Genomic DNA, 22,539 nt, shown 5'->3' with positions numbered 1-22,539 from the left:
TTGCTTGCTGGTGTGTTTACGTCCCAAAAACTTAGAGGTTCGGCAAAATAGACCGACAGAATAAGTACTAGGCTTGCCAAGAATAAGTCCAAATTCCTTTTGCTAAGTCTGTCCGTAAACGAAGTGATCCCAAGATAAGAAATCTTTGAACTTTAATTCATCCGTATCTCTATTTATTATTATTATTTATTAATTATTATTATTCTGATCCCCCTAGTCGCCACTCTGTTTACTATTTCAGCCTCGCCTCGTTTTTGCATATTCTGTATAATTCACTAGTTATCGTTATAGATATTTAAGATCTATCTCCCTTACAGGGCTGATTAGAAATTGGCTGCCGATTCTTCGCGGGGTTTCTCTCCCCCTCTTTTTACATTGTCTGTCTGAACTCCTTCTCTTCCTACTCCTCGCCATGGCTATGCATACTTAAGCTAGTAACCTGCCTCATTCTTGATTCCGAATTCCTTTTGCCAAGTCTGTCCGTAAACGAAGTGATCCCAAGATAAGAAATCTTTGAACTTTAATTCATCCGTATCTCTATTTATTATTATTATTTATTAATTATTATTATTCTGATCCCCCTAGTCGCCACTCTGTTTACTATTTCAGCCTCGCCTCGTTTTTGCATATTCTGTATAATTCACTAGTTATCGTTATAGATATTTAAGATCTATCTCCCTTACAGGGCTGATTAGAAATTGGCTGCCGATTCTTCGCGGCGCCCCCTCCCTACCCACCCCCACCACCACCACCACCAATACCGGATATCTCTATTTTGCTCCAACTATACCGGATGTCGTTTCTCCCACCACCATTATAGGTGTCTACTCTTTGAACCCCCCTCTTCAATACGCTATTTCACCATGCATTACCCCTCTTCTCGATATCCTACGTTCTACTTGCCTAGAACCTGTCCTCTGAACCACCCCTCCCACTGGTGCTGTCCTATATTTCTGCCCCCCCCACCACCACCATTATAGGTGTCTACTCTTTGAACCCCCCTCTTCAATACGCTATTTCACCATGCATTACCCCTCTCTCGATATCCTACGTTCTACTTGCCTAGAACCTGTCCTCTGAACCACCCCTCCCACTGGTGCTCCCCTATATTTCTGCACCCCCCCCCCCACCACCATTATAGGTGTCTACTCTTTGAACCCCCCTCTTCAATACGCTATTTCACCATGCATTACCCCTCTTCTCGATATCCTACGTTCTACTTGCCTAGAACCTGTCCTCTGAACCACCCCTCCCACTGGTGCTCCCCTATATTTCTGCACCCCCCCACCACCATTATAGGTGTCTACTCTTTGAACCCCCCTCTTCAATACGCTATTTCACCATGCATTACCCCTCTCTCGATATCCTACGTTCTACTTGCCTAGAACCTGTCCTCTGAACCACCCCTCCCACTGGTGCTCCCCTATATTTCTGCACCCCCCCACCACCATTATAGGTGTCTACTCTCTGAACCCCCCTCTTCAATACGCTATTTCACCATGCATTACCCCTCTCTCGATATCCTACGTTCTACTTGCCTAGAACCTGTCCTCTGAACCACCCCTCCCACTGGTGCTCCCCTATATTTCTGCACCCCCCACCGCCATTATAGGTGTCTACTCTTTGAACCCCCCTCTTCAATACGCTATTTCACCATGCATTACCCCTCTCTCGATATCCTACGTTCTACTTGCCTAGTACCTGTCCTCTGAACCACCCCTCCCACTGGTGCTCCCCTATATTTCTGCACCCCCCCATAAAAAAAGCACCATCCGAACGTGGCCGATGCCAGACCCCTCTGGCACCTGTGCAGGTGGCACGTAAAAAGCACCCACTACACTCGCGGAGTGGTTGGCGTTAGGAAGGGCATCCAGCTGTAGAAACACTGCCAGACTAGACTGGAGCCTGGGGCAGTCCCGAGCTCCCCAGACCCCGGTCAAAACCGTCCAACCCGTGCTAGCGCGGAAAACGGACGTTAAACGATGATGATGATGATATAAAGAAACAAACTAAGGAAAGGAATTCCTTCAAAAGGGTGTGTAAAACATTATAATATAATATAATATAAAATATAATAAATCATTGGATTGTCAACTGAATCTCTCTATTTGATTTACTGTTTATATATATACATTTTTGTGTGTGTCTCTTTGTATATGTGCCTCCCACCACCATTTGACAACTGGTGCTGGTGTATTTACATACCCAAAACTTAGTGGTTTGGCAAAAGAGACTGATAGAATAAGTACCAAGCTTTAAAAAAAAATAAATACTGGGATCAATACATTCGGCTAAAAATTCTTCAAGGCGGTGCCCCAGTATGGCTGTGATTTAAGGACAGAAACAAGTAAAAGATAAAAACACATACATACATCGGATCTTGGTTAGAAACTGGTTCTTTCTCTACTGGTAAGAAATCTTGAAATAAAACTGAGTAATGACATACATACACGCATACATGTATGTATTCATGTGCACACACACACATACACGCATGCATATATTATATATAAAAAAGCATATGCTCAAGGCACATCAGAGTAGGATCAAACCTTATATCCACTTCTTAAACCCCCATGGCCAAGCTTGCACGTATATAAATGAATGAATAAAATCAGGAGGAGGAGGAGGATTTGTGCAAGTCTGCAACTGTTTATTATCTGTTATTGTTGTTGTCGTCCACAACCCCTAGAATAATCTTGCACAAAACTCATACACACTCTCTCTCCCTTCCTCTCTTTCTCCTCCCTCCCTCCTTCCTTCTCTCTCTTTCACTCACTTCCACCTCATATATTAAGGAAATATAAATGGAAAGAGCTTACTCATACAACACAAGTGGTAGTGGGGAGGTGAAGAGGAAAGTTCATGACCTTGTAACAGATGAGGTACTCAGAGCCGTAACCCCTTCGCCATAAGGTTATAAGATTAGAACACAAAGCTATATAGTAAATCAATAATCAAAAACCTAATTTGTTTGTACCCTTTCTTTAATCACAGATCAATCGTAGTCTTACAGACCTATGAAGAAAAAGATGTTCCATCCATGACTATCACATATTTTTAGGTTATCTAGGGCTACATTATCTAATGTGTCTTTTCCTTTCTGGTTTTTTTTTTTTTGGTTTTTTTGTGAGATAGGACAAGGAGAGGTTTAACTGCTATTTCTAGCAGGTCGTGCCATTACAGAGAATCTCCTTCAATCGCTTTGTTTAGAGGGAGGGGTGATGAGATTTTTGCTTGGAGGTATGTAATATGCTCATAAATATTTTTCTACAAAAAAATATGACAGCCTTGTCACAAAGAATATTTTTAAATAACCAGATTCACACACCTCCTGCCAATAAAATTTAACACATTTTTTTTAAGATTACAAACACATTAAAAGAAAAGTATAACAAGAACAAAACAAAAGCAATTTTGAAAAAAATGATTGTGCATAAATTGTATTGCATTGCTAGCACTATTACAACAAGAGTATGTATGTATTAGATAATATAAAAGGTTAGGTAAACTACTTGAATGTTATAAAGAAAGGCATAGTCCTTGCATTGTAGCAATTCAGTTTTAATATGTACATACAATGTGATGTTTCACAAAATGCCCAAATACACATGCAATAAACAGAAGCATGTGTTAAATTCACCATGACTAACTTGATAAATTTATATTATAGAATAACAGTCAGGCAATGAGAGGGGGAGAGAGAGAGATAGAAAGAAAGAAAGAAAGAAAGCGTGACAGACAGACAGTCAGGCTGACAAATGGGTAACAACTCAAGCGAAAACTGTTGGTTAGCTGTTGTGAAATAATCATGACATATATTTAACATACATACACATAACATCTGTCTGTGTGTGTGTGTGTGTGTGTGAGAGAGAGATGTGCCTCCATAAAGTGTCTGTCCCCTGAATTCACTCACAACACATTGGTTAACCCACAGCTAAATAAGAAAATACTTGCCCAAGTTGTCACTACCTGGGATTGAACCTGGAACAAGCGAGCTGGCAGAAACGTTAGCACGCCGGGCGAAATGCGTAGCCGTATTTCGCCTGCAGCTACGTTCTGAGATCAAATTCCGCCGAGGTCGACTTTGCTTTTCATCCTTTTGGGGTCGATAAATTAAGTACCAGTTACACATTGGGGTCGATGTAATCGACTTAATACCTATGTCTGTCCTTGTTTGTCCCCTCTATGTTTGGCCTCTTGTGGGTAATAAAGAAATAGGTTGTGAAGTAAACTAAACTAAAAACAAAAGGTTATGCATGCAGATACTAAATGCACACACACACACATTTATGGGTGCCATTGTGTTTAATGCACATACATATAATGTATGTATGCATATATATATATAGATAGATATAGCTGTGTAGATATACACACACACATATTATCCCCGTGGCCATGTAGTAAGAAGCTTGCTTCCCAACCACATGGTTTTGGGTTCAGTCTCACTGCGTAGCACCTTGGGCAAGTGTCTTCTATTATAGCCTCGAGCTGACCAAAGTGAGTGGATTTGGTAGACAGAAACTGAAAAAAGTGTGTTGTATATATATATATATATATATATATATATATACATATATATATTATATATATTATATATACATGTGTGTGTGTGTGTGTGTGTCTTTGTGTCTGCATTTGTCTTGTCACTCATCACTGCTTCAGAACTGGTGTTGGTGTGTTTATGTCCCTGTAACTTAGTGGTTTGGCAAAAGAGATCAATAGAGTAAAGTACCAGGCATAAAAAATAAGTCATAGATAGAGTTAATTTGTTCAACTAAAACGTGGTGCTCCAGTATGGTCACAGTCAAATGACTGAAACAAGTAAAAAATATATATATACACATGCATATACATCTATACACACACACACACTCATGCACACACACACACACACACACACACACATACATGGGCATCCAGCCATAGAAACACTGCCAGATTTGACTGGGCCTGTTGAAGCCTTCTGGCTTCACAGACCCCAGTAGAACCGTCCAACCCATGCTAGCATGGAAAACGGACGCTAAACGATGATGATGATATATATATATATATACAATCTGCATATATGCATCGCTTTCCATGCTAGCATGGGTGGGATGGTTTCACAAGAGCTGGCCAGGCAGAAGCCTGCACCAGACTTCTGCAACTGTTTTGGCAGGGTTTTTACATCTGGATGCCCTTCCAAACACCAACCACTCATCACAGTTGACTTGATGCTTTTCACGTGGCACAAGCACAAGCAAGGTCAATTTTGGCAAGATTTTTACAGCTAGATGTCCTTCTGAACACCAACCACTTTACAGCATGAACTGGGTACTTTTAAGTGGCATCTGTACTGACAGGGTCACTAAGTACTTGCAAGACAAAAGTAAAAAAAACTTTCAAGAGAGGAAGGGGCATTAGAAGAGGTGATCCTGTGCTGGCTGATGAAAGGTTATAGTGAAACCGAGAGAAAGAAACATGTGTCTTATTGTAGAGGAAGTACAAGGTTACCCGGACGGAGAGAAAGAGAAAGAGAGAGATCAGGAATGAAGACAAAAACAGGTGCACTACCGCAAAGGAAATACATGGCTACCCAACCCGAGGGAAGTGCAGGAGAAGGTGAGAGAGAGTGGGGAGGCAGCAGGATAGAGACGGTGACAAAATGCTGGGCATACTCACAAGAGTTGGGGATCAGAATATAAATGGGATGGTAAAGGAAGAGAGAGATATCGGTGGTAGCAAGTGCCAGGGCATACACTTGAAGTTCGAACACCATAATATAAGTGGCAGGATATTGCAAAGGAAGTGCGACTAAAGAGTGCAGTGGTAGGACTACAGGATAGCAGTGATACAGTGGCACAGTGGCTTGTTTGGTATTTCTCAGAGGTATTTTTCCAGAAACCATTTGAATGTTATCGGGGCTTTTTCTTCTTTGATTTCTTGCAGGATAATGTTAAATAAAGCAGAATCAGCTGAAGTAATAAAATTGTTGCAGTATTATAATGTGATATGAGCTAAATTTTTGTTAGGAGGCATATGGTACAGGGGCCTGCCCTTGAGAGACTTGTGAACTTGCCACTGGCATTATTTGGACAATGCTGATAGTGTATTTTCCAGGAACATATTATGCAGGCCATATTGACTCACCCCAGCTTAGGTTGTTGACCATAGTAATACTTAAGCCTCTAATACTTAAGTAATACTTAAGTCTCAGAGATGGCCCAGGCCCTCAGTTCCTTCATCTAACTGGGCTCCACAGTCATCAATGGTGGAAAGGTGACCCAGAGCACCACAAATGTGATCTGGCTGCTGGGGTCATGTACTTCCTGTAGAAGACCCTCTAGCACCACTGCTCTATCTCCCAGAACACAAAACTCTGCATCTACAACACATCAGTCCTCTCCATTCTCTCTATGGAGCAGAAACACGGCCCCTCTTGAAGACCCTGGTAAAGAGGATTGACAGCTTCAGTAGCAGAGCCCTGAGAACCATTGAAAACATCAGATGATACCATCATGTTTCCAACAGAGAATCGAAAGTGTGCACAAATCAGCCTACAGCCTTCCACCTCACAGCTATCCACTGCATGCATTGGTACAGACATGTTCTCTATCTCCCACTACATCATCCTACCAGGGCTTTACTCTCATCCAACACAGCAGTTGCAGGCTGGAAGAGGCCTCGTAGCAGGCCCCACCCCAGATAGGTGGACATGATCAGGGGAAATCTCTAGAGGCTCAACGTTACCTTAGAGAATGAAGAGGGGCTGACATTAGACTGCCAGCAATGGGGGACACTGGCAGACCTGGTCAGCTCTACATATGATGATGCTTCTGGAACCACTTACTTGGAATGATCCCAGCCCTATCAAGCAAGAGCATGAAGCAAGCAAGTTTGATAACATTTGCAATGTCATTTAAATATAAAAAAATAATAAACTGGGTCCGACACAATATTCTATCGGGGTCACCACTAATAACACTTGCAAGTCTTAAGTGAAGTCCACTGATCACAACATGGGTCCTGTTTGACAGTAAACATCTGATCCACAGTAGTAATTTTCCATAGACTCCAATGTTGGATAGCTTTTTCAGCAGAATATTGTGGTTGACTCAGTCAAAAGATATACTGATTTCAAGATATACAACAACTGATTTGGAGCTCTTGCCAGAACATTTAAAATGGATTAAAAATGGTGTCTCTGCATTGTGCTGTTTCCACCACCACAAAAACCAATCTGGTTAGGATGAAGAAAGTAATTTCTCTTTGGGTAGGGAGCTATTTTGTTTTATCTCATCACTCCTTAGACTACTTTAACCCTTTAGTATTTAAACCGGCCATATCCGGCCAAAATATTTAATCTGTTTTATGTTCAAACTGACCAGATCCAGGCCCTCACACCTACCCTACAATGTTATTCTACATTAAGTAATTACACCATCAAGATCTTGAAGATATGAGATAATACATGATTAATTCAAATCAATGGGAATCAATAGGCATTATGTTTGATTGAATAATCTGAACACTAAAGGGTTAATAATATAAGAGGTCAGTGAGACAGTATGGCAATTCACTACAAGTAACTTACTACACATTTTAAAAACTGGGATTACAGACTGGAGCAGAAAATGCTCAAGAATAAAACCTGTACCAAACAATTTCTTCAAGAGATTAACAAGAAAAGATGCAAGTTGATGTTAGCATTCCTACTATAACACTAGCAGAGAACCTGTCAGGACCTGCTGCTAAATTAAGTTTTCATTTTATTTATTGCTAATATATGTCCACTGTGCTAAAGGTTATATCAGGGAGGATATACAGAAGATTTATCCATTAACACTGTCTATGAAGCAATACTGCTCTGAAAACAGAGTAGTATTGCTTTTGCAGAATCTCCTGCATTTCTTTGATATTATTCAGGAGTATGCTGTTTTCATCGATATAGGCTGATAAAAAAAAAACAGTGGCCCTATACTCTTTTAGTTGTTTCAGTCATGTGACTGTGACCATGCTGGAGCACTGCCTTTAGTCGAGCAAATCAACCCCAAGACTTATTCTTTGTAAGCCTAGTACTTATTCTATTGGTCCCTTTTGCCGAACCACTAAGTTACAGGGACGTAAACACAGCAGCATCGGTTGTCACGCGATGTTGCGGGGACAAACACAGACACACAAACATATCTTTTTCAAATGAACAGAACACTGAAATTGCTTCAAATTTTTTTGTAAAGGTACGGTCTTACTCAATAACCCTTGCTTATTAACAAAAGCCCTCACATGATTCAGTAGATGAGGCTTTTTTAATCCCAGTATTATTATTGCCCTTGTGACAGTATTTAAGCAGATTGATTTTTTTTAAATACATACACATATCTATATGTATGTATAGGAGCACTCTGTCAGTTATGACAATGAGAGTCTCAGCTGATACAATCAATGAAACAGCTTGCAATGTGGCATTAATGGGCAAGTGGTTGAGCACTCCACAGAAACTTGTACTCTTAACATAGTTCTCAGGAAGATTTAGCATGACACAGAATGTAACAAGGCTGGCCCTTTGAAATACAGGTACTACTCATTTCTGCCAGCTGAGTGAACTGGAGCAATGTGAAATAAAGTGTCTTGCTCAAGGACATAACACATTGCCAGGAATTGAACTCATGACCTTACAATCGTGAGCCAACTACCCTAACCACTGAGACATGCGCCTTCACATAGTATATATATGTACGCATCATCAAAATGTGGTCAATGCCAGTGCCCCCTGACTGGCTCCCGTGCCAGTGGTATGTGGAAAGCAGCATCCAAACATGGTCGATACCAGGTCTACCTAACTGGCTCCTGTGCTGGTGGCACGTAAAATGCACCCTCTGAGCATGGTTGATGCCAGTACCCCTTGACTGATTCCCATACCAGTGGCATGTAAAAGCTCTATCCAAGCATGATTGATGCCAGGGCCACCTGACTGGCTCCCGTACTGGTGGCACATAAAAAGCACTATCTAAATGTGATGGATGCCAGGCCTACCTGATTAGCTCCTGTGCCAGTGGCATGTAAAAAACACCCACTACACTCTTGGAGTGGTTGGCATTAGGAAGGGCATCCAGCTGTAGAAACTCTGCCAGACTAGATTGGAGCCTGGTGCAGCTGCTGGCTTTCCAGACCTCAGTCAAGCCATCCAACTCATGCCAGCTTGGAAAATGGATGTTAAACGATGGTGATAATGATGATGATGATATATATATATATATATATATATATACATATATATATATATATATATATATATATATATATATATATATATATATAATGGATAATAAAACGAACTCCGATAATAAAACAACTCCAAGAGTGTAATGTGTGCTTTTACATCCCACTGGCACAGGTGCCATTTCCATGACACCGGTATCTGCTACAACTACGATTTTGCTCAGCTTGATGGGTCTTCTTGTCAAGCATGACATAATGTCAAAAGTCTTGATCATTTCCTCTGTGAAGCCCAACACTCAAAAGGTACTCAGCCACTTTGCTTCCATGAGGCCCAATGCTCAAAAGGAGCTCAATCACTTCACTTTTGTCAGGCCCAATGCTCAAAAGGTACTCAGCCACTTTGCCTCTGTGAAACCCAATGTTCAAAGGTTGATTTTTTCTTACATGCCACCAGCACAGGTGCACTTGGCTTGATGGGTCCTCTTAAGCAGAGCTCATCGCCAAAGGTCTCGGTCACAAGTCATTGCTTCTGTGAGGTTCAAAGTTCGAAGGTCATGCTTCACCACCTCATCCCTTGTCTTCCTAGGTCTACCTCTACCACAAGTTCTCTCCACAGTTAGAGATCAGCACTTCTTTACACAACTGTCCTCGTCCATACACTTCACATGACCATACCAGTGCAGCCATCTCTCTTGCACATACATCTGATTCCTTTTATACCTAACTTTGCTCTCAAGGTGCTTACACTCTGTCAAAAATGCACACTAACACTGCACATCCAACTGGACGCCACCTCCAGGCCAATTCAGTAGCCTTGACTTGTTCGTGCACGACTGCAATGCGTTGGTCAACCAATTCAATTTCAAAAAAAGATCCCTTCTAGCCAACCTCACCCGTGCTGAATCAATTGTCCTTCGTGACCTTTGTTGCTGCAACGACATCGTCATCAAACCGGCAGACAAAGGTGGAGCAGTGGTGGTGTGGCATGCAGACCTATACAGAGAGGAAGCACTCAGCCAACTTCAAAATCCCCTCTTCTATTGCCTCCTCCCTCCAACCCCACCTCCTCCTACTAGCAGTGAGCGTCCTCCACCATCCATGACCTCATCTCCTCTTCTGCTCTCTCTCCCTCCCACCGCCACCAACCTCATCGTCCGAACACCCTGTACTTCCATCATCTATTTCCTTCCCAAAATACATAAATCCAACAACCCTGGCCACCCTATTGTTTCTGCCTGTAACTGCCCCACCAAACTCATTTCCAAATACCTTGACCATATCCTGTCCCCTTTAGTTGCTGACTTTCCATCCCACATACATGACACTAATCACGCTTTTCCCCCATTCAATTCCTTTTCCTTCCCTCCTGACACCTCACACCTCCTCTTCACCTTGGACATCAAATCCCTATACACAGTGGTTCCCCACAATGATAGTCTCTTAGCCCTCCAATACATCCTTGACTGTTGCCCTGACACCACACCCAGCACCACTACCCTTCTTCGTCTGGCAGAGCTCATCCTCACCCTCAACTGTTTTATGTTTGCCGAGGAAACCTACCAATAGGTGTCTGGGGTCACGATGGGAACGAAAATGGGCCCCAATTTTGCCAACCTATTTGTTGGTCACATTGAGGCCCAAGCATTCTCCCAATTCTCAGGACCGACCCCAGAGCTATACAGTCGCTACATAGACGACTGTATAGGTGTCACCTCCCTCTCCCATGAACAACTCTGCCACTTCATCACTTCCACCCTTCTCTCCAATTCACTCCTACTATCTCTAACACCCTGGTTAACTTCCTAGATATCTCTCTTACCACTGACCACCCCCTCCCACTCTCTCACCATATGTGCCTTCTTCAAACCCACCTCTACCTCAACTTCTCCTCCTCCCATCCCTTCCACATCAAACAGGCCATCCCCTACACCCAGTTCCTCCACCTCCGACACTTGTGCAGCTGGAACCAGGATTTTTAGACAGTCCCAATACCTTGCCCACCTGTTCATTCATCGAGGATATCCCTCAACCCTTGCCCACGCTCGTCAAATCGATCGCACTACCACCCTCTCCTTACCCAAGCCAACCCCCTTTCCCACCCCTCCACCCTACCTGTTCGTCAGAGGATCCTACAGGCCTTCCATCATCTCCAGCTCAATCCCACCACCTGCCCCATTTTCCCCAACCAACACTTGTCCTCCTTTAAATGCGCCCGGAACCTACACGACCTTCTTGTCCATAGCACCTTCCCCTCTTCCTCCCCAGCCCTACCTGGATCCTTCCCATGCTCCAGATCCCACTGCCACACCTGCCCCTTCATCACACTTCATATACACATGCACACATGCACATACACACACATGCACACAAACATATACACATGCACACACACATATACACACATATACACACATATACATACACACACTCACACATACCTCCCACACACACACAACACACACTCATACATACATGCACACAATTATACAGACATGGACAAACACAGGCACATACAAGCACACGTACACAGAATAACATACATTTACTTCAGACACAATCCCATGCATACACACATACCCACACGTATTTTGTTTGTATGGGGAGACCACAGGGGGAAGCAGTACTCGAGGTGTGGCCATACAAAGGAGGAGAAAAGTGGAATAATGATACCTTGTTCTCTGGACCGGAAGGTTCTTAAGATCCAGGAGCTCATCCAACGAGGTATATCAACCTTATTGTTGATATGGACACTCCAACTGAGATTGTTATCAACAATTACTGCTAGGTCTCTGATATTATTAGATGCTATGAGTGGTTTCCCTGAAGGAAGACAGTATGGCTGTTTTAGTGTAGTCGTTCTTCCAAAATGCATCAATACAAATTTTCCTTCATTTAGTTGCATTTTGTTTTTGTCTGCCCATTGACTCACAGCATATAGATCAGACTGGAGTTGAGTTCAGTCTTCTTCTTCATTGGTGATTTTCTGAAGCTTAGTGTCATCAGCAAATATTTTCACTTTGCAGTGTTTTACAATGATGGAAAGGTCATTTATATAGATTATGAAGAAGAGCAGGCCCAAGACAGTCCCCTGAGGGACACCGCTGGGTTTGAGTGAACTCCATCAACAACATGTTATGTTCTATTTGCCAGGAAATACTCAATCCAGTGTAGAAGTTTTCCACGGATTCCAACATTTGCTAATTCTGAGAGTAAGATATGGTCAACCCTGTCGAATGCTTTACTGAAGTCAAGATATATGACATCAGAGTTCGAACCTGTTCCCAAGGTTTTAAGTATATCCTTAATGTGGTGTAAGAGCTGTGTCAGACAGTCCCTGTGAAAGTCATGCCGATTTGCATTTAGGAGTTTGTGAATCTCCAGGAAGCCAGCTATCCTGGATCTTACCACTCTTTCAAACACTTTAATGATGTGGGAGGTGAGTGAGATTGGGCGATAGTTGACTGCGAGGGATCTGTTTCCCTGTTTGAAAACCGGGATGACAGACTGGGATGACAGACTGGGATAGAAGCTGTTTCGGTATATAACCTGAATTTCTCCAGAGGTTGGTCAGAGGGACTGCAAGTTGGTGTCTACATTCCTTCAGAAGACTTGCAGGGAATCTATCAGGGCCTACAGCAGAATAGTATTTGACCTCAGTTATTGCTGCTATGATGTCTGAGGCAGTGAAGGTTATGTCCACGGTTTGTGTTGGGAATCAACTTTGTTTGCTTCACTTACGTCAGTATCAGTGGGATCACTAAAGACAGAGCAGTATTGTTTCTGCAGTATTTCTGCCATTTCTTTAGCATCGTGTTGGGAAATACCTTTATCATCAATCAATGGCCCAATGGGTGAGACAGTGGATCTATGCTTATTTGCATAAGAATATAACATTTTTGAGTTGTTTGATATTTTTGATTACCCACTGTTCCTCTGCAGCTCTTTGATTTTCAATGGAGGTTTTCATGTCGGTCTACAGATGAAGTTTTTCTAACTCCAGCCTTTTCATTGTTGTTGAATGTGGATGTTGTATGCGGGAGTATTTTAACTGGTTGATTTTTTTATTGAATCTTTTGATGCGCCTGATGAGTGTTTCTTTCTTTCTAGGGAGCCGGTTTCTGTTTGTGTTAGTGAATTTCATAGGAGCATGTTTCAAGCATGCACAGGTGACAATGATCTCAAAGTGCTGCCATGCAGTCTCAATGTGAGTGGAACTGAGATTGAAGGACCAGTCGATGAAGGGCAGATCCTTCCTGATTGCTCCCCAATCTACTTTGTAGAAGTTTATGCTGTCAAATAAGTGCAGTGGAGTGAGATTGGCTGGTTTGGTTTTGATATGCCAGAAATTAAATTTGCAGAGTATCATGTCGTGGTCTGAGAGGAGAGTTTTTTGAACTGAAATACTGTGAACAGAGCTAGAGTGGTTGGTTAATATTAGATCCAAGATCATTGTATTCTGTCTTGTTAGTTCAAGTACTAGCTGAGTCAGGAAAACTTTATCCATTAGATTAAAGAGTAATTCTGCTGCTGCTTTGTCTGATGTAGAGCAATTGCCTAACTTCAGAGTATTTGTGGGCCAGTTTATATGAGGGAGGTTAAAATCCCCCACCATTAGGATGTTTCTGGAGTTGTATTTTTGAAAGACGGACTTGATATTGAGGCACTCTTCAAAGCACTTTAGAGGTGCTTGGGGAGGCCTGTAAAGACCAACAATGATTATGTCTTTGGCCTTGTTGAATAGTGATATAGATTCACAATAGCCTTTGGGAAATGTCTTTGGCATCAACTGAAAAGGAGTCATGAAGAAAGATTTCAGTCTGTGCAATCTGCACAGATAATGGTGAAATCTTTTATTTTCACCTCAGCAACCATATGTGTGCTGTTTAGGTGAGTTTCAGTAAGGATAAAGGAGGGGAAGCAATGTGCCGTTTCGGCAAGCCAACTCTCTAAGTATGGGATCTTCTATTTTTGGGCAATGAGTGATGGGTTGATGCCACGTACATTTAACAGGTATAACGAGGTAAGGGTAGTTTGATATTTGCATTGTTCTAAGAGCTCAGTGTTATATTTTATGTTGTTCAGAGATAGCAGTAAGGGTGGTTTTTGTATGAATCTGTGTGTGTGTGATTTTTCTAGTTGGTGGTGGGTGATAGCTCGTTGGATCACCTGGCTTAGGTCGGCCTTCATATTTTCTAGATACCTTAGTAAAACAGAGTTGCCACTTAGGTTTTCCCACTTTATCAGATGATACATAGTTTATGTTCATGTTATTTAGTGTTATGGTTTTTCCATAGTTCCGTCTTCATTGTTTGGTTGTAGGAGGTGAAATGTGGTTGCATTTTATTTCTGTTGTTGTCGCATATATACATATAAATATGAGTATGCATATATATGTGTGTGTGTATATATATATATATATATATATATATATACATACATGGAGGCGCAATGGCCCAGTGGTTAGGGCAGCGGACTCGCGGTCGGATCGCGGTTTTGATTCCCAGACCGGGCATTGTGAGTGTTTATTGAGCGAAAACACCTAAAGCTCCATGAGGCTCCGGCAGGGGATGGTGGTGATCCCTGCTGTACTCTTTCACCACAACTTTCTCTCACTCTTACTTCCTGTTTCTGTTGTACCTGTATTTCAAAGGGCCGGCCTTGTCACTCTCTGTGTCACGCTGAATATCCCTCAGAACTACATTAAGGGTACACGTGTCTGTGGAGTGCTCAGCCACTTACACGTTAATTTCATGAGCAGGCTGTTCCGTTGATTCGGATCAACCGGAACCCTCGTCGTCGTAACCGACAGAGTGCTTCCACATATATATATATATATATATATATATATATATATATATATATATATATATATACAAATATGAGTATGTATATATATGTATATACATATACAAATATGAGTATGCATATATATATATGCATTAAATCGTCCAACCCATGCTAGCATGGAAAGCGGACGTTAAACAATGAAGATGATGAGATTTATAGATATATATATATATATAAATATACATACATGCACATATATATATATATGAATATATATTTATATACATATGTGTATATATATACTCTTTTACTCTTTTACTTGTTTCAGTCAGTTAACTGCGGCCATGCTGGAGCACCACCTTTAGTCGAGCAACTCGACCCCGGGACTTATTCGATCAGTCTCTTTTGCCGAACTGCTAAGTGACGGGGACATAAACACACCAGCATCGGTTGTCAAGCAATGCTTGGGGGACAAACACAGATACACAAACACACACGCACACACACACACACACATATATATATATATGTATATATATATATATATATATACGACGGGCTTCTTTCAGTTTCTGTCTACCAAATCCACTCACAAGGCTTTGGTCGGCCCAAGGCTATAGTAGAAGACACTTGCCCAAGGTGCCACGCAGTGGGACTGAACCCAGAACCATGTGATTGGTAAACAAGCTACTTACCACTCCTGTGCCATATATATATATATATATTATATATATATATATATGTGAATATATATGAATATATATATACATATATATATATCAACACATGCTAGCATGGAAAGCAGATGTTAAACCATGATATATATATATATGAATATATATGAATATATATATACGTACTTATAAACATATATACATATACATATATACATATGAGTACATATATATATGAGTATATATTTATACGTACATATATATATATAAATATATATATATGAGTATATATTTATACATACATATATATATATATACACACACATGAGTGTATATATATATACATATATATACATACAAATACATATATATATATACATACATACACATATATATATACATACAAATACATATATATATATACATATATATACATACAAATACATATATATATATACATACATACACATATATATATATACATACAAATAAATATATATATATATACATACATACATATACATATATATACATACATATACATATATATATATACATACATATATACATACATACAAATACATATACATACATACAAATACATATGCATATATATACATACAAATACATATACATATATACATACAAATACATATACATCTATATATATACATACAAATACATATACATATATATATAATTATATATTCATAAATATGTATATACACATATACTCATAAATATTTATATATACACATATATACAATATATATATATATATATATATATATATATATATATATATATATATATATTCATAAATATATACAGAAATGTATATATACATACAGAATGTATATATACATATATATAGAGAGAGCTACATAAATATATATACATATATATATATATATATATATATATATATATATATATATGCGCTTGTATATATACAAGATATATATATACACACACACATGCCTACACATGATTACAGACACATCGTTATGTACATCATCATTGTGCTGGCATAGTTTGGACTACATATATGCACACACACACACACACACATATATACACACACACAAACTGTATTTTATGAAAGTTGGTCACAATCGCTTATGTTTATTTACTTTCTATATACTATCTACGGACGCATGTAATGGCTGTTGTTGTTACTATTGTTAAGCCCCCAGGTTATCACTGGCTGTAACTATGTGCTCTAACATTTAATTCATGAGTGTATGGAATAGAGGGGCAATCAGGCTTCTCGTCCAACCTTATCAGGAAACCATGTAGACATCCCTTTCTTTATACAGACAGATTATGTTTGAGAAATGCATGTTAAAGTTGCGTATCTGAGAAGAAATCAGAGCTGGGTAGGCACATAGTCCCCTCAGGAGGAGAGTATTAGCAAAGCATGAGCTACTCAGACATAAACAAATAATGAATAGTTGTTAGATGAGAGACTGGTTTACTGCCGAAGGGATGAGTTAAGACAATTTTATACATGTTAGAAAATAGAAACAGAAATAACCTTTGAACAGGATTACTTAAAATAAGATAGAAGAAGTGACAGATCCAGAATACAAGTAATGAAAAGGAACATCAACACAAGCTAAAAATACTCACAACAAAGAGGGAATATCAATACTGAAGCAGATGACAACATAAGCTCTATATTAAATACACAATGAGCCAGGCTTACAAATACTTACCGCGAAGCATAGGTGATAGAAGAAAAGATATGTGAAGTACATAAGGCAATTATTAAATGTAACCTTTAATAGTTATGAGATGTTTTAATATTTAGGTTGAGACTGATCCGCTCATAAATAAAAAGAGAAAATTATAATTGATGGAGAAATGTGACAGAACTGCCTCTCTGTGACTAGTAATTAGGGATGTGGATAGCAGCCTGTAAAGTTGTAGGATGAGATGCTGTTAATATGTAGGTGGAGCCAGCAGCAACTGCAAAGGTCACACTTGAGGTCATTAATGTGATGGCTGAGGTCAGAGATGAGTTTTTGATAGTGTTAATAATAATAATACATGTTGTAAAAAGACTCCAGTCTAGGTTTCATTGGCAAAGCCTCAAAATCGATATAAACATACAATTACAACAGATTCTCTCATACACACACACACACACACATAGACACACACAAATGTATACTGTCTGTTTAATTGTGCATGCAGTAATGTGTATGGTGTTCATTGTGATGTGTATGCATGTTTATGCACACATAGACACACTTGCACACACACACTTGCATGCACACACACACATATTTGTGTGTGTACGTGTGTATGTGAGTGTGTGCTCATATGTGTGCATAAACATGCTCTCACATATCAATAAACACCATACACATGAATGCATACACACAAACACACAATTTTAATTCAAATGAAATACATTGTTATTTCAAACAAATACAAAAGCATAAAGCAGAAGTTTGCAATTGAAAGGTAGCTTTGTTTGCTACTGTGTAGTATTTATAGCAAATGCAGCAGCATGAAACAACAACCATATTTCAAGCCATATGTGTATTATTATTATTTAGTTTTAATGTCTATATCAATTTACAAGATTATAGAAATAAGAGGAATGAAGCAAGATAACATGCCTGCATGATCTAGTATTCATAGCCAACAGATGGGTGGACTCAGGCAATACAGAATAAACAGAGTACTAGTGGGGAAATATACAAAATCACTAGCAGTAGATTTGAACTTATAACCTATGAATAACTATTCCAATGCTCTATCCTATTTCTTTATTACCCACAAGGGGCCAAACATAGAAGGGACAAACAAGGACAGACATAGGTATTAAGTCGATTACATCGACCCCAGTGCGTAACTGGTACTTACTTAATCGACCCCGAAAGGATGAAAGGTAAAGTCAACCTCGGCGGAATTTGAACTCACAACGTAACAGCAGACGAAATACGGCTAAGCATTTCGCCCGACGTGCTAACGTTTCTGCCAGCTCGCCGCCCCAATGCTCTATCCATTCAACTGTCTCAGCATTATTAATAACAAAAATGGAAGTAAGGAAGCTACTCTATTATAATGTTCTTTTCTACTCTAGGCACAAGGCCTGAAACTTTTTGGGAGGAAGGCCAGTTGATTAGTTCAGCCCCAGTATGCAACTGGTACTTAATTTATTGGCCCCGAAAGCATGAAAGGTATAGCTGACCTCGGCAGAATTTGAACTCAGAACATAAAGACAGACGAAATACCTATTTCTTTACTACCCACAAGGGGCTAAACACAGAGAGGACAAACAGGGACAGACAAATGGATTAAGTTGATTATATCGACCCCAGTGCGTAACTGGTACTTATTTAATCGACCCCAAAAGGATGAAAGGCAAAGTCCACCTCGGTGGAATTTGAACTCAGAACGTAGCAGCAGACGAATACCACTAAGCATTTCGCCCGGCGTGCTAACATTTCTGCCAGCTCACCGATTTACTCTATTATAATGTTAACACAAGTGTCTGGGTGAAAGTAGCTACAAGGTTTGAGTCTCACAGGTGCCTTTCTCCTTTTTAGTGTCCAAGGGGTTTTAATCCTAAGTATTATGAAGTTGTTAGTTGTAACTGACTGGCATTTGAAATGTATCTTTTTAGACTTATTTATATATTTCTTGATACTTCTATTGTTACTTTTTAAATGTGGACAAACTTACCTTCTTGCAGGTAAGACAAAAGCTTCTAATTTCGATGGATAAAAGTTGAAAATTACTTTAGCACAATGGTATCACAACAGTTGGGGTTAAAGTAAATATTTGGTTCAAGTCTTGCAAATGGCCCTCTGCCTTTTTTCAATCTAAAAGGTTTTTAACCCTAAGAATTATGAGCTATTAATTAGTTGGACAGGCATTCAAAATATATCATTTACAAAAGAGTTATTTATTATTATTGGTTACATCCATCTCCAAATGAAGATTGTCTACTTACCAACAAAATGATAAGACCAATACTTAAAATGAGCTTAACTATCTTAAGATAACCTGATAATATAAATAATATTCGAAAATATCTTATAGCACTAACTCTGTTACATAAAATTATTTTCATTCTTAACTTTCAAACATTTATCTCAAAATTACAGAAGCCTGGAAATCTCATACATTCATAAAGCAATAATCAAAATTTCAAAGATTAAAACACAGCTTCCAGATATAAAGTTTCATTGATTCACACAAACCACACATATAATTCACATCTGATGTGTAAACTTTTAACATCTATGCAGCTTAGCCTCTTTAAAATCTTTCCTAAAAGTTGAGTTTGCATTGCAATGGAAACCACTCTGTTTACGACTACTTCTCTGTCCACATTGGTAACAAAGACATTCAAAACCGTTTTTCTCCACTCCTCTCTACTTATCAGCTGTATCTACTATTCACTGAATTGTTGTTTGATTATCTTTCATTCTGCATGTGATGACAACAACCTCACTTACACATCTCTGGAACCACCTTCTTTAGATATTTTCTATACACAACCCTACTTGGACCTGATGGCACATGGTTGATAATATTTGCCAATTTTAAACTGCCTGCATCATATCACTTCATGTTCTAAGAATATTTTGAACTGTTTGTACAACATTTCTGACTGACCTACTATCTATCCAGGCATTTTAGAATTGTTTCGTTCCTCCAGATTAACTTAACCACCAACATGTTTCTCTAAGACTATGTAACCATTACCTAATGAAGGCAATCCATATCAATTTACCACACTACGACCGTTATTCCTAGAATTCCTTGGTTCTTCAAATCAGCAATACAATGTTGATTATTCTCTGCAGCAAAGATACTTCAGCTCTAACTTTGAACTCAGAATATAAAGACAGACGAAATACCACTAAGCATTTCGACCTGCCATGCTAACATTTCTACCAGCTCGCCGCCTTACTCTATTATAATGTTAACACAAGTGTCTGCAAGATTTGAGTCTCACAGGTGCCTTTCTCCTTTTTACTGTCTAAGGGGTTGCCAGTGCCGCCTTGACTGGCTTCTGTGCCAGTGGCACGTAAAAAGCACCAATCTGATCGTGGCTGTTGCCAGCCTTGCCCGGCACCTGTGCCGGTGGCATGTAAAAAGCACCCACTACACTTTCGGAGTGGTTGGCGTTAAGAAGGGCATCCAGCCGTAGAAACTCTGCCAGATCAGACTGGAGCCTGGTGCAGCCTTCTGGCTTCCCAGATCCCCGGTCGAACTGTCCAACCCATGCTAGCATGGAGAACGGACGTTAAACGATGATGATGATGATGATGTATTATGAAGTTGTTAGTTGTAACTGGACTGGCATTTGAAATGCATCTTTTTAGACTTATTTATATATATTTCTAAGCATGTCACTAAAACAATCATCAAATGTATATTCCTTTAGATCTCTTATTCAAAAAAAAATATCCTTTATCCCAACAAAATAAGGTGTTTGCCCACCATAGTAGTACATGTCAGACAAATGCCAAAAAAGTAAAGGATGCTTTTCTGTATCACACAGCCCAGAAACATCTGACACCTGGCTAAAATCATGGAGCATCTTCGCCTACCACACCAGAATAGCTCTAAAAGCAGTAATAATGTGGATAAAGATACCATACACACTGCCTTGGTCTGGAAACGTGAGGTATTATGAATTGCTCTTAATAATAACAAGATCTTTCCCAAACTAAAACTACTAAAAGTTTCTGGAACAGTATATTCCTACACAAAGCAGAATTTAAAAACACTATTCTAATATGCATTTAACTTTAAAACAATTTATTATATTGAAATTTTGTATTTAATTGTTTTTAATTTCAAACATCATGACTCCAAGCAAAGGGATTCACATTAGAAACAAACACTAAAACTCAAGGAGACAAGTAACTGTCTCCTTCAGTATATTATAGGCTAACAATAGCTAACTATTATTAATAACAAAAACAGGCGTCATCCATTTTGCTTTGAAAGAGCAGAGGGAGAGGAAATGTCTATATTTTAAACAAAGCCATTCATTAGAAATATTTTCTATCCTCATAATAATCAAACACATCTCATTTCTCTTTTTCGTTCATGTAGGCTACTAACTACTATTTTTCATCAGTTCTAATGATTGTATTATATGCTCCATAATAAATGCAATTAGTGAAGTTTCTAATTAAAAGGAAACATCTTCCATGAACCTAACAAAAGATGCTATTTAAGATGAAGATAAGATGAAGTGACAGAGACATATGAAAAGAGGTTATTTCAAAATTAATATGTACGGACATTGAAAAATGGCCATGAAAGTGGTAAAAATTATGCCTATGATATGTTATTGCTATAACTGAATTTGCGACTAAAAGTCAAGGTTTATAATCCAAAGTAAATGTCAACTTGATTCCAAACAGCTATTTAATATTTACAGATCTCAATCCAGATTACAGATGAAGTGTTACACAAATATAGTGCATCTTCTGCTTTTCAAAAAAAAAAAAACAATTCTAAGTACAAGTCTAGAATATTCCTATTATTAGCACAACTAATGCTGTAAGTGCTTTATATAGGAATGTTGTTGCTAATCCTCAAATACAGCATTCTTTCACTAGCTTCCTTTTATTATTATTATTATTTTCATAGCAAACTGGGTTTGCAGGATAGTTTCAATTCTTGGCCAATGATAAGTAATTTAATTTAGTATCGTTTTAAATTAATATATTTACAAGTTTAATATATTGATAATTATTTGCTGGTTTAAATCACAGTAGCTGGCACAGCGCAGGTGTGTCACCCAACTCTGTCTAGTTGTTGCCATTGAAAAGTAAAGTATGTATAGATTTGTTGAAGCCAATTTACAACAGCCAACCTAAAATTAAAA

General features: G+C 39.1%; 1 protein-coding gene across 8 annotated transcripts in view; it reads right to left on the bottom strand.

The window, feature by feature from the left end:
- LOC115212530 (orphan steroid hormone receptor 2) overlaps positions 1 to 22,539 on the bottom strand; it is a 204,607-nt gene that overhangs the window by 167,206 nt on the left and 14,862 nt on the right. Inside the window, exon 1 of one of the 8 annotated variants that reach the window (XM_029781354.2) lies at positions 17,387 to 17,583. The exons of the other annotated variants lie outside the window; for them this stretch is intronic. The gene's annotated coding sequence lies outside the window, so the exon portion shown is untranslated. Of the gene's footprint in view, positions 1 to 17,386; positions 17,584 to 22,539 lie in introns of those variants that run through there. 8 annotated transcript variants of the gene reach the window in all.

Source organism: Octopus sinensis, linkage group LG1 (assembly GCF_006345805.1).
Source record: "Octopus sinensis linkage group LG1, ASM634580v1, whole genome shotgun sequence".
Taxonomy (NCBI): Eukaryota; Metazoa; Mollusca; class Cephalopoda; order Octopoda; family Octopodidae; genus Octopus; species Octopus sinensis.
The sequence above is the reverse complement of the archived record's forward strand: the minus strand, read 5'-3'. Positions and strand labels throughout refer to the sequence as shown.